Source organism: Olea europaea, unplaced genomic scaffold, assembly GCF_002742605.1.
Source record: "Olea europaea var. sylvestris unplaced genomic scaffold, O_europaea_v1 scaffold3065, whole genome shotgun sequence".
NCBI classification, from domain to species: Eukaryota; Viridiplantae; Streptophyta; class Magnoliopsida; order Lamiales; family Oleaceae; genus Olea; species Olea europaea.
The window spans coordinates 42,408-59,938 of record NW_019249361.1 but is presented as its reverse complement, the minus strand read 5'-3'; the positions used below and the strand labels follow the sequence as shown (position 1 = coordinate 59,938).

The 17,531-nt window shown below is 36.4% G+C and overlaps 2 long non-coding RNA genes and 2 pseudogenes across 4 annotated transcripts; all 4 read right to left on the bottom strand.

Moving 5' to 3' along the window:
* Positions 1-6: 6 nt before the first annotated feature.
* On the bottom strand, positions 7-1,375 carry LOC111384976. 3 transcript variants are annotated; one of them, XR_002700990.1, is made up of 4 exons: positions 1,128-1,375; positions 924-1,045; positions 550-643; positions 7-334 (listed from the first exon to the last, which is right to left on the bottom strand). It is a non-coding gene; the product is annotated as an uncharacterized LOC111384976 (long non-coding RNA). The 3 variants fall into 3 exon arrangements; XR_002700991.1 differs by lacking the exon at positions 550-643 and having other exon boundaries at positions 1,128-1,367; XR_002700989.1 differs by lacking the exon at positions 7-334 and having other exon boundaries at positions 357-643; positions 1,128-1,367.
* Positions 1,376-3,770: 2,395 nt separating this feature from the next.
* On the bottom strand, positions 3,771-7,458 carry LOC111384975 (annotated as a pseudogene).
* A 3,794-nt stretch (positions 7,459-11,252) lies between these two features.
* On the bottom strand, positions 11,253-11,631 carry LOC111384977. The gene is made up of 2 exons (XR_002700992.1): positions 11,389-11,631; positions 11,253-11,306 (listed from the first exon to the last, which is right to left on the bottom strand). It is a non-coding gene; the product is annotated as an uncharacterized LOC111384977 (long non-coding RNA).
* A 2,239-nt stretch (positions 11,632-13,870) lies between these two features.
* On the bottom strand, positions 13,871-16,535 carry LOC111384974 (annotated as a pseudogene).
* Positions 16,536-17,531: the final 996 nt, after the last annotated feature.

Genomic DNA, 17,531 nt, shown 5'->3' with positions numbered 1-17,531 from the left:
GGGCTTAGGCCAATAATTTCCCTCCACGGCCACTACATGTGTGCAGACAGAGAGACAAAGTATACTCAGGGCTTGTTACTTGTTTGTTGTAGATACAAGATTTGGTCTTTCCTTCACAGTTCCACTGGTTTGTGCAATAAGACAGATTAAACTATCAAGTACAAAATCTAAGCGTTGTGGGATGCTATGTTGTTGACAATTCAAAGAATTAGCATTTAGCAACAGAGCAAGATTGAAAAAACTCCTTTCTTCTGAGTGCTTTCACCAAAGTATTCTGCTATAAAGTCTGTTCATTCCCACATCATGGAGCTTCATTCCATTCCATTCCCAAGTCCTACAAGTACGGGAATTGTATTGGCAAGAAAGCAAGGTATAAGTGCGTAAATGAGGGAAGCATGAACTTCGGTATAGAAATGGCTTTGTGATTTCTTTTAGGAGGAAAATTGAGTTGCTGATACTACAAGCCCAAATCTTTCCGTACCTTCCTTATTAAAGCAGAAGAAAATCAAATCAAAAAAGAGCAAGAGTTGAATAAAACAAGGATCTAACTATTTGTTGACAATGATGAGCATCAGACACTAGAAAGACCAGTATTTGAACACAAGACGATAACATGGTCCAAGCGCACAACAATCCATTTAACCTGAAAATGCGTATGCCAAACTTAAGAAACTTATATACAATTCAAAATTGAAAAAGAAACCTTTCCTACTCGAAATCCAAGCCCTAGCAGGCACAAAAGTACACATAGGCATACACAGTTAAGAGTTCAAATTCACTAAGTTTAGATCTTTCAGTAATGTATTTATCAAACTCAATCACCACACACATCGTAAAGATCGATATACAGAGAGATCAAATAAATAAAAATAAATAAAAGCCCATTTATAAAAATACAAATACAGAGAAAAGGAAAACCATACTTGAGGGACATCAATAGGTTGATTGAGCTCGCCGGGTTGAATCTCCTCGAGAGGCGTTTGTTCTTTTGTCAATTTCACATAACTCGACGGATGAATTCTTTCATCCGCCATTCCCAATAGATCTGAAAACCCAAAATTTTACAGCAAAATTTAACACAACCGAAACAGGAAACAAAAATTGAAATAAAAATAATAGACACGAACGCAAACAATCACTGAAGCTTTGATTTGGGGTTGCAGACGATATAACAAGTCAGCAGGGTGAAGTAAACAATGATAAATGCAATTGTATTTTACTATAAATATACAATTGTAAATGTCGAAGAGTTAGGCCTAGGGTGACTTTTCAATTTTCATGCCGAAGTCCTATATTTGTCTGGGGGTTGTATTTTTCCATTTTAAAGAAGACGACTTTGCAGATCTATTCGAGTTTCTTAATTTTGGGGTAAATTTCAAAGAAGGTAACCCCAATTTGCCGTTAAATTTCAAAGAAGGTAACCCCAATTTGCCGTTAAATTTCAAAGAAGGTAACCCCAATTTGCCGTTAAATTTCAAAGAAGGTAACCCCAATTTGCCGTTAAATTTCAAAGAAGGTAACCCCAATTTGCCGTTAAATTTCAAAGAAGGTAACCCCAATTTGCCGTTAAATTTCAAAGAAGGTAACCCCAATATCGGTAGAAACTAGTTTAACTTTAATTTGTTTAATTTTTATCACCTAACTTATATTTTTATTTCAAAATTAATCTTGACCTAAGGTAACCGTGAGTCCAATTAAAAATTATAAGCCCCTGTTTATTTCTGATTTTCTACCTAATTTTAACCATATGTTTAGCTGTTGTCATTTCATTTCAACCTGCTTTTATTCCATGCGGTCTCCTTTCAAGTTATTGGACAAATCAATTGCAAACCGTATAGGTCATTGATTTCATTATCTTTGTGGAATCACCATTAATTTCTACTACGATTATAGATAGAATGATTAAATCTATATACAAATGTAAGCGAGGAGATTAAACTGAAATAAATTAAAGTTGGATGACCAACATGAAACAAACTAAGTTAGATTACCTCTGTAAAAAAATTCCTCATTAAATAACAAAGTCAATTCCACCTTGCGGGGAATCGAACTCTGCACACTGCCGCGCTGAGCCCTATCCACCTTCCCCTTTGTCACTGGGAGATATGCCCTGGGGGTTACCATATAGGTTAACAGCCTTGACCTATCCATGTGCTCCCCATCCTGACTCCTGGGAGGCACATCCTGCGATTTACCTCCTCCACGATGGCTCAGGGCAGGGTCGGTGGGGGCCCTTAAGGTTGGAGTTCAACCCTTTTATTTCCTCATTTAGCTCCTGTTTGGCCCCCATTTCTTGGTAATGAAAATGGGTGAAATGGTGTTTTTTTTGAAAAATGAGTGATTGAAAAAGATGAAATTTTTTTCGATTTAAGTGTAATATAATTTTATGAAAGATTGTATGTTTGAAAATAGGAAAGAAAAAAAAATGTAATTTAATGGAGGCCAAACGGGGCTTAAAGATTCGTTACTTTACTTTTTCAGTGGCCGCCCCATCTCATGTTTTAATTATTTTCCTTGTTTTTTCTTTTCATCTCTTTTTCTAAATTTTTCCTTGTTTGATCCTTTTTATCTTTTTCACTGTCAACAACTCTGTACTAATCCAAATAATCTGAAATGAATGGCGAAAGAAAATAAGACAGAAACTCTGTCCGAATAGAGCTATTTGTCTCCAATGATAGAAGGTTGTTACATTTTAATTCCTGTGCGAAGAATAAAAAATAAGAACCACAATTTATATCGACAAAAAGAGAAATAATATCTACAAAAATAACAGCATTTGGAACACGATGAAAGTCCGCCTAGAAGGTTTGCACTTGTCGACCGAACCACATACAGCAATCACGATCTTGTACCCTACTTAAGCAAAAAATGGAGTGGTCCACAGGTTAACTTATTTCAAAACAAAATACATTAATTAATTTTTTTACTTTTCAATCGGTTAACAAAAGGGTTATGTATTTATAGCATTCTTGTAACATAACAAATTCATCGAGTGTAAAATGTTTCACTCGTAATTTATCATCAAATTATTGACGCAAGATTTGGTCATTTTGGTTTGGCTCACTCCAGCCCATTGCTCACGACAGGGATGAAGAAATCTAAGTTCAAAGTGTTTATAAGTGACTTATTTTCTAAACTAGGCTCTTGTTTATACTCATTCTTCTCAAAATTTATTTTCAATCACATATTTTTTAATAAAATAATATCATACACAAACTCAAGTGACTTAATTTTTAACCACACATTCTCCATCAATCACTATTTTAAAATACATTCTTTCCCTTAAAATTGGCCTAAAACAAGGGCTAGATTTACTTTTCCACAAGGTATATACTCTTCATAAAAGTAACACCTAAGTAATGTTTAAGTACTAGCAAACATTTTTATGTTTTCGTTTTTTTTTCTTTTTCAAAGTTATCGATATTTTGGTGCATAGGAATTGTAAAAAGGATGTGATGGAGTCGTACCGGAGAAGAAAATAATTTATTTATTTATTTTTATGTTTAATTTTTTAAAGAGAAATCAAAGTGAGACCAATGAGAGTAAGTTATTAGTGACCAATTGACTGCAAATGTGAACGATTAATGCATATTTGGTATGTAATAATTGAATTGGACCCTATTGAGCAGTATAATTAACAAGATTTTAACTTCCATCTTACCAGATGTATATGATGAAATTGACGAACTATAGAAACAATTTTCACAATTAAAGTAAAAAAAATTTCAAATTTGTTTCATATATAATAACACTTCATCATTGTACACAAGAATACAGGTAACACATTAAGGCCAATTTCTATACCAACCATCCCATGCAGAAACCAATCCACTAATTCCAAGTGTAACAGCATGGTTACAATCAGATGTGCTAAATTAGCTGCCATAGCCATTAGTCTCATCACCCTATCAACCCTAATTTTCTTTATTTTTTCATTTGAATCCTTTGATTTAATAATCTTCCCTTCTGTCTGAATCCCCTCTTGAATGAGTATAAAATTAGATACGATGAAAAATATGTAACCAAATGCTGATAAGAAACTGGTTCTCGTAGCCAAATTTGCATCCAACACTCCAATTCTTGACAGCCAAAGAAAGTGGTCAAAGAAGAAGTATACAATTTCGCCAGCGTTCGCAAGCACGAAAAGCATCCAGAATGTCGTGGTGGGACACGGATTCTGCCTTAGTGCGTTAAAGCCGGCAAGAAACTGTCCACTTCGGAACTGCCACTTCCCATTGCTTGGCCCTGGAGGCTACATTGGGACGTGTTTTTTCAACATGCCAATGAACAAGTTTTGATACGTATTGAAAAGTCTTGATGAGGTTGTCAATGCCGTCTCTCTTTGCTAGAAAGATTACCAGCTTGTATTAGTTGTGCTATCTGCACAGACCCTTTTGCACAGGATCTGTACAGGTACACACACATGAGGGTGGACCCCACACATGGGGTCCACATGTGGAGTCCACCCCCATGTGAGAGCCCCTGTACAGGGCCTGTGCAGGGAGCTTTGTTCCAGCTTGTATACTGTGTCATTCTTGGTTGAAATCTGTGTATGGAAAAAAGTGATTATTGATTAAAATGAGAATGAACTCAAATAAGATTGCAGAAAGAGTGTGTACCGAGAAAAAAATTGGTGGACAGGCACAAAACTGGGTTTCTTGGATAGAACAAAATTTTATACTTGGTTGGACAATGTCCTTTTGTCCTCAGCAATTTTTATTTGTTAACAATGCTATCTAATATTAATGGTGTTGAACATCAACTTAGATGTCAGAATATCGGTTATAAATTCTTATATTTAATTAAACTTGTAATTAAATGATATAAGTACTATCACCTAGACCGATAAATATTATTAACCTAGAAAATTTTAATTTTTTTCTCCTTTATTAATTAATAATTAGTGTTAAAAGTATTAAGAAATAGGGTAATTAATAATTATATTACCACAATAAAATTTGTTTGAACCACCACATTTTTTTTATTTACTGAAGGGTAATTAGCACAAAATATCACTACCTTTCGATGTTTTTGTGAAAAACGTCCATACCTTTCATTTTTTGGCGGATTACACCCTTACCTTTACCTTTTTTTGCGCAAAACGTCCTTCTGTCAACTCTCCGTTAAAATGCTCCGTTAAATCAAAAAGGTAATTAGCACAAAAGGTCCCTACCTTTCAAAGTTATTGTGCAAAACGTCCCTACCTTTTATTTTTTTAGCATAATTAGAAGAAAATGTCCCTACCTTTCAATATTATTGTGCAAAACGTCCCTACCTTTCATTTTTAGCATTTTTACCCCTACATTTCACCTTTCATTGCGCAAAAGGTCATTTTCATCCATTTTTTCAATAAAATGACGATTTTACCCTCCTATTGAAATAAAACAAAAAGAAAAGAAAAAAATAATTAATTAATTGCAATCATAGTTCTAAATCTTTCAAAACATTACAGATAAATCCTAAATTCTCCACTACTGCCACTTTCACAACCCCACCAAGCCACCACCTATAGATCCATGTAGCACCACTTTTCGACCACAATACCTATCGGACTCCACTACCGTAATGTTTTGAAAGATTTAGAACTATGATTGCAATTAATTAATCATTTTTTCTTTTCTTTTTGTTTTATTTCAATATGAGGGTAAAATCGTCATTTTATTGAAAAAATGGATGAAAATGACCTTTTGCGCAATGAAAGGTGAAATGTAGGGGTAAAAATGCTAAAAATGAAAGGTAGGGACGTTTTGCACAATAATATTGAAAGGTAGGGACATTTTCTGCTAATTATGCTAAAAAAATAAAAGGTAGGGACGTTTTGCACAATAACTTTGAAAGGTAGGGACCTTTTGTGCTAATTACCTTTTTGATTTAACGGAGCATTTTAATGGAGAGTTGACAGAAGGACGTTTTGCGCAAAAAAAAGGTAAAGGTAAGGGTGTAATCCGCCAAAAAATGAAAGGTAGGGACGTTTTCCACAAAAATATCGAAAGGTAGGGATGTTTTGTGCTAATTACCCTTTACTAAAATAACCAAAACTAAAATGACATAAATAACCATCAATGTCCATATGTTGTTCTCACTTTCATCTATCTTTACGTGCACCAAGAATTCAAATCCTAACCTGTATAGTAAAACTTCAAGTTGAAATTAACTCTTATTGGCTTTATCTTTCTCCTTATGGCTTTACTCGTGATTGAACGTGTTTCGCGCGGGTAGTCGCTAACAATTAAAAAGGAATCAGACGATTGTGTAAGAAATATACCTCTTAAGACAAAATCCCAAAAATGGGTGTTTTATTGACAATGATTTGCAATTGGAACTAAACAGAATGCCTCTAAGGGACACAAGCACACGAGTACTAAAAGAAATGTTTAAATTTAAACTAAGGAATTGAAATTAAATATTCTCTGTTTGAGAGTATTTGATTCGTGGTCCTTTTCTCTATGTCTTCTCTTCCTTTTATATTCCTTTGATGATTTCTTCGTGACAAACCGCTTGGAAACTACTTGATTGTTGTATAACTACCCACTTTCTTTATGGTGGCTAACTTATCGTGGAACTGCCATCCCTAACTGCTGTCATTACTCTTTGTCGTTCAACTGCCTTCAACTGGGCTCCTTTGAATCGTGAAATGCGATAAAATCACTCAATAACTGCTTTAATAACTGTTATTCTGGATAACCATAATATTTTATGCTTGCTGAGATCCTAGGCGATTCGAAGGTTTGGGTGAGAACGGGTCCATCGCTCTGGGCGATCGTAAGGTATTCTATTCGTTCAGATTATGGGCGTCTTACAAGTTTGGACGATGATGTTACCGTGTTCGTGGGCTTCCACCGCATTCATCAATAATCTTGTTTGGACCTTTATCCTGAATTTCCCAATTGGGCTTCACTCTTTGAGCTATCTGATTTGGGTTGCACTTTTAGTGTATCAACAATTACCCCCTAATATGGTAGAATTAATACTAATTATTAATCTTTGCCATATTCACTTTGTATTTTCCAGCAATACCTGAAATTTTCAAGAATTTCAATCATTATTTCCTTCTACAGTCTGAAAAGGTGCAACGTTACAAACCCCTATAAACCAAAAGGACACGCCTTTTCTCGCACCACTAAACCACGTCTCTATATTTCGCGCTTCTTCCTCACTATTTTACTGTTCATCTTCTTGCTTCTCTGCTACGTTTCTCAAGCAAACCTTATCAAATCTGTACTTTGTTTCCAATGACGACTTCACAAACTCAATTTGATGATTCTTTTAGTTTTGAAGATCTCTAGAAAATCCTTATTAGGCCATATGTAAATTCAAACTTCCTTGCACAAGCTAGTGCTGACCTCAATGAATTCTATTTGGGTCTATCGTTTAATAATGCCGAAGCCGTCGAACAAGTGGCGGTGGGCCAGCTATTCCCTTGCACTCAAGGTCCTCTATTCCTGAACTCTCTGCCATTGAGGCCGATTCGCGAAAAAGGTATTCGTACTTGACCCAAAGCTGATGTTATTTTTCGTAGATGGCATACACGTCTTGTGAGTCATGGCCCCACCAAGGCGATTTTTGATCATGCTAGGATTTCAGATTTATTAGAAATTTCTCTTCAACCCCCGATTTTTGACCCAGTGCTTTTTCCTATTGCTTTGAGTTTTTGGTCTTCTGAGTATAACACCTTCGTTTTCCCTCTTGGCCCTATGTCTATTAATTTAAGGGATGTTGGAGCCCTAGTAAATCTTCTACCTTTGGGCGATACCATCTTTCCTGGTATCTTGATTTCCAGTGTTGCCCCGAAATTTGATAAGAAACTTATTGAGTCCTATTCAAGCCTGCAAGGTTTTTATAATCACTCAAACGCTGAACCTTCCCATGCTGAGCGTGTGGCTTTTCTTCAAATTTGGCTCTGTAAATATATTCTTTGCGTGCCAAGTATGAAACCTTCTATGAGCTACTTACCCATAGCGCATGAATTGGCGCGTGGTAGACCTTTCAACTTATGTTCCTTCTTTTTAGCCGCCCTTTATAGAGGCATGGCTTCCCTTCAGTTTCAACTGAAGAATGGTGCATCTCCCACTGGCAGTGGCCTCCTTTGGTTTACTCAACTGTGGTTGAGAGCATATTTTCCGCCACTTGGTGCTCCATCCATTTTCAATCGTTCTGCTAGCTGCTATGGGCTAGCCATTGATCCACTGACCCCTGTAAATATGTCCAGTAGGGACATTTTTTCATTCTTTTATACCTTAAATTTGATTCATTCCTTCTTTTCTTTTCGTGCTCATTTGACTCCAGATTATGTGCAACCTCTATCCACCCTAAACAGTGCGAGTGCCTCTCTGCTTGTTTGGGTTCAGTTTTTGATTGGGAGGGAATTTTTCCACGATATCTTAACTGGAACTAATGCCAAAGCTGGGGTTGAAATATATGCTCCCCAATTTTTTGCTCGCCAACTTGGTTTTGGCCAAACTTGGTCTGTTCCTCCCTGTTACTCCAAAAATTTGGCAAACCGTTTTCACACTATTAATAAGGCAGAGGCACAAGCTATAGATGCTCGCAACATTCTTTTGACGAGCAAATTTTCATTAGCCCCTTTCAATTCTAGCTGTTCTGTCCATCCTCTTTTTGAACAGCTTTGACCATTAGTAACACGTCGATTGTTTGTAACTGATGCTAATCGTGCCTTCCATTTACTGGACCAACCAGACACTCCCGCTACTTCTTCCATTTTGGTCACCCCTGTGTCCATTAGGAATCCTTCCTCCCCTGCTCGTGCTAAACATTCTATCCATCCATCTGCTTCTCTACTTGCCAAGGCTACTGCAGCTAAAAGTACTTTAAACCGCAAACGACCAGCTTTGGCATCTCCCACTTTGCAAGATGATGATGACGACGCTCCTCTCATCGTTAGGAGAAAGGTAATTGAATTTGTTTATTCCTAAACATACTTTTCTATGTACTAATGGTTTACCTGAATTTCTCAGAAAAGTTCAACCTCTCATTCGAAAGCTTTGGTTTTGGCAGCTCCTGCTCCATCATTTTCTACTGAAACTGTTTCGTCCAAATCAGCTGATGAATGGATTATGCTTAAAGAGAAACCCTTAATTCCAGAACCTTCATCACAACCAGTAGAAGGGCCACCTTCTTCCCAGGGCGCCGACCCCCCAAATGTCGGACCAGAAGGTAATACATATTTTGATATTTTATCTTTGCTTATGTTACTGGTTTCTGATTCGTTACTTCTTGAATTATGCAGAGGCTCTCATGGCCCTGCCCGTTGTGGCAGAGTCCTCTCGCCCAGATAAGAGAAATTTCCCACAGGTGGTGGAGCCTACTGGTGATATGCCTGAACTTCCCAAGATTGCTAATGAGGTAACATTTTGCTTCACTTTCATTTTCGCTTCATTTATTGTAGTGAAAGTCCTCAATATTGGCACTTTTCTTTGCAGGATACTGATGACATTGTGCGTTTCATCCAGGACTTGTTTACTTCCTGGGGGCAAGTCAAGACATCTCGCCCTACTTCAACCAGTCATCCTTCTGCTTCTTCAGAGGAAGATATGAAGTTTCTCAAGTAGTCGGTATTTGAGTACGTGTCTTTCATGGACATGAATATCGGCCCGGCTAGTGCTACTAAACATAAGGATAAGCTTGAGTTGTTGAGTGCAAAATTGGCGCAAGCACTTACACTTTCGTCACTCAATGTTTCTGCTGACTTTAAAGCGACGTTGAAGGTTGTTCACTTTGATATCCTCTTCTTACTAGCCAAAAATGTTGAACTGAAAGCCAGTAGTACTCAATATCTTCGTACTACATCTGAAAGAGAGTCTTTACTTCTAGAGATTAACAAAGCCGAGGACGAATTGAAAGAAATCTCTTCCGACGTTATGGTCGAAGACTCTTTGATGACAAGTTTGGCTGCGGAGATGAAGGAGCTTCAAGCAAAGAATTGAACGAACCAAGTCTTTAGTTGAGCAGTATAAAAAGCTGGAAGTTGATGACGATTTTGTAGCTGAATTAAATGTCGCTTCTTCTCAACAAAGCGAAGATTGGGGAAGACTTGGGTAAAAAATTCGTTCGGCCTGAGGTAAATTGTAATTAATACATTCAATACCTTAACTTTCCTTTTGTAACTTCGCACTAATGGTCATTGCTAATTTTGAATGTAACATCAGTTATCGTCATTAATGAATGACTAATTTGTCTACTTGCGTGTTTAATTGACATTGTCCTTAATCGTCAACCTCCCAAGAATTTAATTGCTTTATGCTAAGATTCATGTGCATTCTTCCTTAGTATTTGCGTCTCTTTTCCCAAGACGTTTCAGTTATTAGGCACGAATGTGGCCATTCACATTTTGTCTTTTCACCTTCACGTCTCTATAAATGCGTGTGTATTTCGCACTTATCGTTTTCATTTCCATTCTTTTCTTCAAAAACTAATTTGCTGTCATCGTTTGGCATCTTAACAATTGATTCAAAATTTTCGTCTTCCATAGAAATGGATCATTTGATCCGCCCATTTTGCTATCTGTTTTGATGTCACCTTTGGTATGGAAGATATAGAAAATATTTTTTGGTCAGCAAAGTTCTTCCCATCATCTCCATATTTTTTATAAGGAGTTCAATAATGGAAGGCAATTTTTGAGGATGCTTTTCAAGTCACTTTACTTGTTGAGAATGCTTCTCAGTCTCCTTGCCTATTATTGCAGCAATGCAATTAGGTAGGCGATTTGAAGGTGCTTTTCTTCCTTTTTGTTTGTTGAGAGTGCTTCTCAGCCTCTCTGCCTATCCTTGCAGCAGTGCGATCAGAACAACGACCAAGGCCAGTTCACCCTCTTGTTTGGCGATTGATCGAGAAATTAGTTTGCTCTCAATTGTAGCTTCTAGAGTATTTAGTAATTTGTATCTCACAATTTGTAATGTATATTTGATAATAAGGAAATTTACTTGAACGTATTTTGTCCTGGTCCTATTTATCTACGATCGTTCAACGCAATTTGATTACACTTTTATTTGTTCATTCTCTCATAAGGAAGGAACATATTTTTTTAAATATTTGCTTCAGTAATGTATTTATCAAACTCAATCACCACACACATCGTAAAGATCGATATACAGAGAGATCAAATAAATAAAAATAAATAAAAGCCCATTTATAAAAATACAAATACAGAGAAAAGGAAAACCATACTTGAGGGACATCAATAGGTTGATTGAGCTCGCCGGGTTGAATCTCCTCGAGAGGCGTTTGTTCTTTTGTCAATTTCACATAACTCGACGGATGAATTCTTTCATCCGCCATTCCCAATAGATCTGAAAACCCAAAATTTTACAGCAAAATTTAACACAACCGAAACAGGAAACAAAAATTGAAATAAAAATAATAGACACGAACGCAAACAATCACTGAAGCTTTGATTTGGGGTTGCAGACGATATAACAAGTCAGCAGGGTGAAGTAAACAATGATAAATGCAATTGTATTTTACTATAAATATACAATTGTAAATGTCGAAGAGTTAGGCCTAGGGTGACTTTTCAATTTTCATGCCGAAGTCCTATATTTGTCTGGGGGTTGTATTTTTCCATTTTAAAGAAGACGACTTTGCAGATCTATTCGAGTTTCTTAATTTTGGGGTAAATTTCAAAGAAGGTAACCCCAATTTGCCGTTAAATTTCAAAGAAGGTAACCCCAATATCGGTAGAAACTAGTTTAACTTTAATTTGTTTAATTTTTATCACCTAACTTATATTTTTATTTCAAAATTAATCTTGACCTAAGGTAACCGTGAGTCCAATTAAAAATTATAAGCCCCTGTTTATTTCTGATTTTCTACCTAATTTTAACCATATGTTTAGCTGTTGTCATTTCATTTCAACCTGCTTTTATTCCATGCGGTCTCCTTTCAAGTTATTGGACAAATCAATTGCAAACCGTATAGGTCATTGATTTCATTATCTTTGTGGAATCACCATTAATTTCTACTACGATTATAGATAGAATGATTAAATCTATATACAAATGTAAGCGAGGAGATTAAACTGAAATAAATTAAAGTTGGATGACCAACATGAAACAAACTAAGTTAGATTACCTCTGTAAAAAAATTCCTCATTAAATAACAAAGTCAATTCCACCTTGCGGGGAATCGAACTCTGCACACTGCCGCGCTGAGCCCTATCCGCCTTCCCCTTTGTCACTGGGAGATATGCCCTGGGGGTTACCATATAGGTTAACAGCCTTGACCTATCCATGTGCTCTCCATCCTGGCTCCTGGGAGGCACATCCTGCGATTTACCTCCTCCACGATGGCTCAGGGCAGGGTCGGTGGGGGCCCTTAAGGTTGGAGTTCAACCCTTTTATTTCCTCATTTAGCTCCTGTTTGGCCCCCATTTCTTGGTAATGAAAATGGGTGAAATGGTGTTTTTTTTGAAAAATGAGTGATTGAAAAAGATGAAATTTTTTTCGATTTAAGTGTAATATAATTTTATGAAAGATTGTATGTTTGAAAATAGGAAAGAAAAAAAAATGTAATTTAATGGAGGCCAAACGGGGCTTAAAGATTCGTTACTTTACTTTTTCGTGGCCGCCCCATCTCATGTTTTAATTATTTTCCTTGTTTTTTCTTTTCATCTCTTTTTCTAAATTTTTCCTTGTTTGATCCTTTTTATCTTTCTCACTGTCAACAACTCTGTACTAATCCAAATAATCTGAAATGAATGGCGAAAGAAAATAAGACAGAAACTCTGTCCGAATAGAGCTATTTGTCTCCAATGATAGAAGGTTGTTACATTTTAATTCCTGTGCGAAGAATAAAAAATAAGAACCACAATTTATATCGACAAAAAGAGAAATAATATCTACAAAAATAACAGCATTTGGAACACGATGAAAGTCCGCCTAGAAGGTTTGCACTTGTCGACCGAACCACATACAGCAATCACGATCTTGTATCCTACTTAAGCAAAAAATGTAGTCCGCTTGTTAACTTATTTCAAAACAAAATACATTAATTATATTTTTTACTTTTCAATCGGTTAGTAAAAGAGTCATGTATTTATAGCATTCTTGTAACATAACAAACTCGTCGAGTGTAAAATGTTTCATTCGTAATTTAACATCAAATTATCGACGCAAGATTTGGTCATTTTGGTTAGGCTCACTCCAGCCCGTTGCTCTCGACAGGTACGAAGAAATCTAAGTTCAAAGTGTTTATAAGTGCCTTATTTTTCTAAAATTAGGCTCTTGTTTGATCCTCATTCTTTTCGAAATTTATTTTTCAACCACATATTTTTTAATAAAATAATATTATACGCAAACTCAAAACTTTCCTTTAATTTTTAACTACACATTCTCTATCAGTCAATATTTAAAAATACATTCTTTCCCTTAAAATTGGGCTAAAACAAGGGCTAGATTTACTTTTCCACAAGGTATATACTCTTCATAAAAGTAACACCTAAGTAATGTTTAAGTACTAGCAAACATTTTTATGTTTTCATTTTTTTTTCTTTTTCAAAGTTATCGATATTTTGGTGCATAGGAATTGTAAAAAGGATGTGATGGAGTCGGACCGGAGAAGAAAATAACTTATTTATTTATTTTTATGTTTAATTTTTTATAGAGAAATCAAAGTGAGACCAATGAGAATAAGTTATTAGTGACCAATTGACTGCAAATGTGAACGATTAATGCATATTTGGTATGCAATAATTGAATTGGATCATATTGAGCAGTATAATTAACAAGATTTTAACTTCCATCTTACCAAATGTATATGATGAAATTGACGAACTATAGAAACAATTTTCACAATTAAAGTAAAAAAATTTTCAAATTTGTTTCATATATAATAACACTTCATCATTGTACACAAGAATACAGGTAACACATTAAGGCCAATTTCTATACCAACCATCCCATGCAGAAACCAATCCACTAATTCCAAGTGTAACAGCATGGTTACAATCAGATGTGCTAAATTAGCTGCCATAGCCATTAGTCTCATCACCCTATCAACCCTAATTTTCTTGATTTTTTCATTTGAATCCCTTGATTTAATAATCTTCCCTTCTGTCTGAATCCCCTCTTGAATGAGTATAAAATTAGATACGATGAAAAATATGTAACCAAATGCTGATAAGAAACTGGTTCTCGTAGCCAAATTTGCATCCAACACTCCAATTCTTGACAGCCAAAGAAAGTGGTCAAAGAAGAAGTATACAATTTCGCCAGCGTTCGCAAGCACGAAAAGCATCCAGAATGTCGTGGTGGGACACGGATTCTGCCTTAGTGCGTTAAAGCCGGCAAGAAACTGTCCACTTCGGAACTGCCACTTCCCATTGCTTGGCCCTGGAGGCTACATTGGGACGTGTTTTTTCAACATGCCAATGAACAAGTTTTGATACGTATTGAAAAGTCTTGACGAGGTTGTCAATGCCGTCTCTCTTTGCTAGAAAGATTACCAGCTTGTATTAGTTGTGCTATCTGCACAGACCCTTTTGCACAGGATCTGTACAGGTACACACATGAGGGTGGACCCCACACATGGGGTCCACATGTGGAGTCCACCCCCATGTGAGAGCCCCTGTACAGGCCCTTTGCAAAAGGGCCTGTGCAGGGAGCTTTATTCCAGCTTGTATACTGTGTCATTCTTGGTTGAAATCTGTGTATGGAAAAAAGTGATTATTGATTAAAATGAGAATGAACTCAAATAAGATTGCAGAAAGAGTGTGTACCGAGAAAAAAATTGGTGGACAGGCACAAAACTGGGTTTCTTGGATAGAACAAAATTTTATACTTGGTTGGACAATGTCCTTTTGTCCTCAGCAATTTTTATTTGTTAACAATGCTATCTAATATTAATGGTGTTGAACATCAACTTAGATGTCAGAATATCGGTTATAAATTCTTATATTTAATTAAACTTGTAATTAAATGATATAAGTACTATCACCTAGACCGATAAATATTATTAACCTAGAAAATTTTAATTTTTTTCTCCTTTATTAATTAATAATTAGTGTTAAAAGTATTAAGAAATAGGGTAACTAATAATTATATTACCACAATAAAATTTGTTTGAACCACCACATTTTTTTTATTTACTAAAATAACCAAAACTAAAATGACATAAATAACCATCAATGTCCATATGTTGTTCTCACTTTCATCTATCTTTACGTGCACCAAGAATTCAAATCCTAACCTGTATAGTAAAACTTCAAGTTGAAATTAACTCTTATTGGCTTTATCTTTCTCCTTATGGCTTTACTCGTGATTGAACGTGTTTCGCGCGGGTACTCGCTAGCAATTAAAAAGGAATCAGACGATTGTGTAAGAAATAGACCTCTTAAGACAAAATCCCAAAAATGGGTGTTTTATTGGCAATGATTTGCAATTGGAACTAAACAGAATGCCTCTAAGGGGCGCAAACACACGAGTACTAAAAGAAATGTTTAAATTTAAACTAAGGAATTGAAATTACATATTCTCTGTTTGAGAGTATTTGATTCGTGGTCCTTTTCTCTATGTCTTCTCTTCCTTTTATATTTCTTTGATGATTTCTTCGTGACAAACCGCTTGGAAACTACTTGATTGTTGTATAACTACCCACTTTTTTTATGGTGGCTAACTTATCGTGGAACTGCCGTCCCTAACTGCTGTCATTACTCTTTGTCGTTCAACTGCCTTCAACTGGGCTCCTTTGAATCATGAAATGCGATAAAATCACTCAATAACTGCTTTAATAACTGTTATTCTGGATAACCATAATATTTTATGCTTGCTGAGATCCTAGGCGATTCGAAGGTTTGGGCGAGAACGGGTCCATCGCTCTGGGCGATCGTAAGGTATTCTATTCGTTCAGATTATGGGCGTCTTACAAGTTTGGGCGATGATGTTACCGTGTTCGTGGGCTTCCACCGCATTCATCAATAATCTTGTTTGGACCTTTATCCTGAATTTCTCAATTGGGCTTCACTCTTTGAGCTATCTGATTTGGGCTGCACTTTTAGTGTATCAACAATTACCCCCTAATATGGTAGAATTAATACTAATTATTAATTTTTGCCATATTCACTTTGTATTTTCCAGCAATACTTGAAATTTCCAAGAATTTCAATCATTATTTCCTTCTACAGTCTGAAAAGGTGCAACGTTACAAACCCCTATAAACCAAAAGGACACGCCTTTTCTCGCACCACTAAACCACGTCTCTATATTTCGCGCTTCTTCCTCACTATTTTACTGTTCATCTTCTTGCTTCTCTGCTATGTTTCTCAAGCAAACCTTATCAAAACTGTACTTTGTTTCCAATGACGACTTCACAAACTCAATTTGATGATTCTTTTAGTTTTGAAGATTTCTAGAAAATCCTTATTAGGCCATATGTAAATTCAAACTTCCTTGCACAAGCTAGTGCTGACCTCAATGAATTCTATTTGGGTCTATCGTTTAATAATGCCGAAGCCGTCGGACAAGTGGCGGTGGACCAGCTATTCCCTTGCACTCAAGGTCCTCTATTCCTGAACTCTCTGCCATTGAGGCCGATTCGTGAAAAATGTATTCGTACTTGACCCAAAGCTGATGTTATTTTTCGTAGATGGCATGCACGTCTTGTGAGTCATGGCCCCACCAAGGCGATTTTTGATCATGCTAGGATTTCAGATTTATTAGAAATTTCTCTTCAACCCCCGATTTTTGACCCAGTGCTTTTTCCTATTGCTTTGAGTTTTTGGTCTTCTGAGTATAACACCTTCGTTTTCCCTCTTGGCCCTATGTCTATTAATTTAAGGGATGTTGGAGCCCTAGTAAATCTTCTACCTTTGGGCGATACCATCTTTCCTGGTATCTTGATTTCCAGTGTTGCCCCGAAATTTGATAAGAAACTTACTGAGTCCTATTCAAGCCTGCAAGGTTTTTATAATCACTCAAACGCTGAACCTTCCCATGCTGAGCGTGTGACTTTTCTTCAAATTTGGCTCTGTAAATATATTCTTTGCGTGCCAAGTATGAAACTTTCTATGAGCTACTTACCCATAGCGCATGAATTGGCGCGTGGTAGACCTTTCAACTTATGTTCCTTCTTTTTAGCCGCCCTTTATAGAGGCATGGCTTCCCTTCAGTTTCAACTGAAGAATGGTGCATCTCCCACTGGCAGTGGCCTCCTTTGGTTTACTCAACTGTGGTTGAGAGCATATTTTCCGCCACTTGGTGCTCCATCCATTTTCAATCGTTCTGCTAGCTGCTATGGGCTAGCCATTGATCCACTGACCCCTGTAAATATGTCCAGTAGGGACATTTTTTCATTCTTTTATACCTTAAATTTGATTCATTCCTTCTTTTCTTTTCGTGCTCATTTGACTCCAGATTTTGTGCAACCTCTATCCACCCTAAATAGTGCGAGTGCCTCTCTGCTTGTTTGGGTTCAGTTTTTGATTGGGAGGGAATTGTTCCACGATATTTTAACTGGAACTAATGCCAAAGCTGGGGTTGAAATATATGCTCCCCAATTTTTTGCTCGCCAACTTGGTTTTG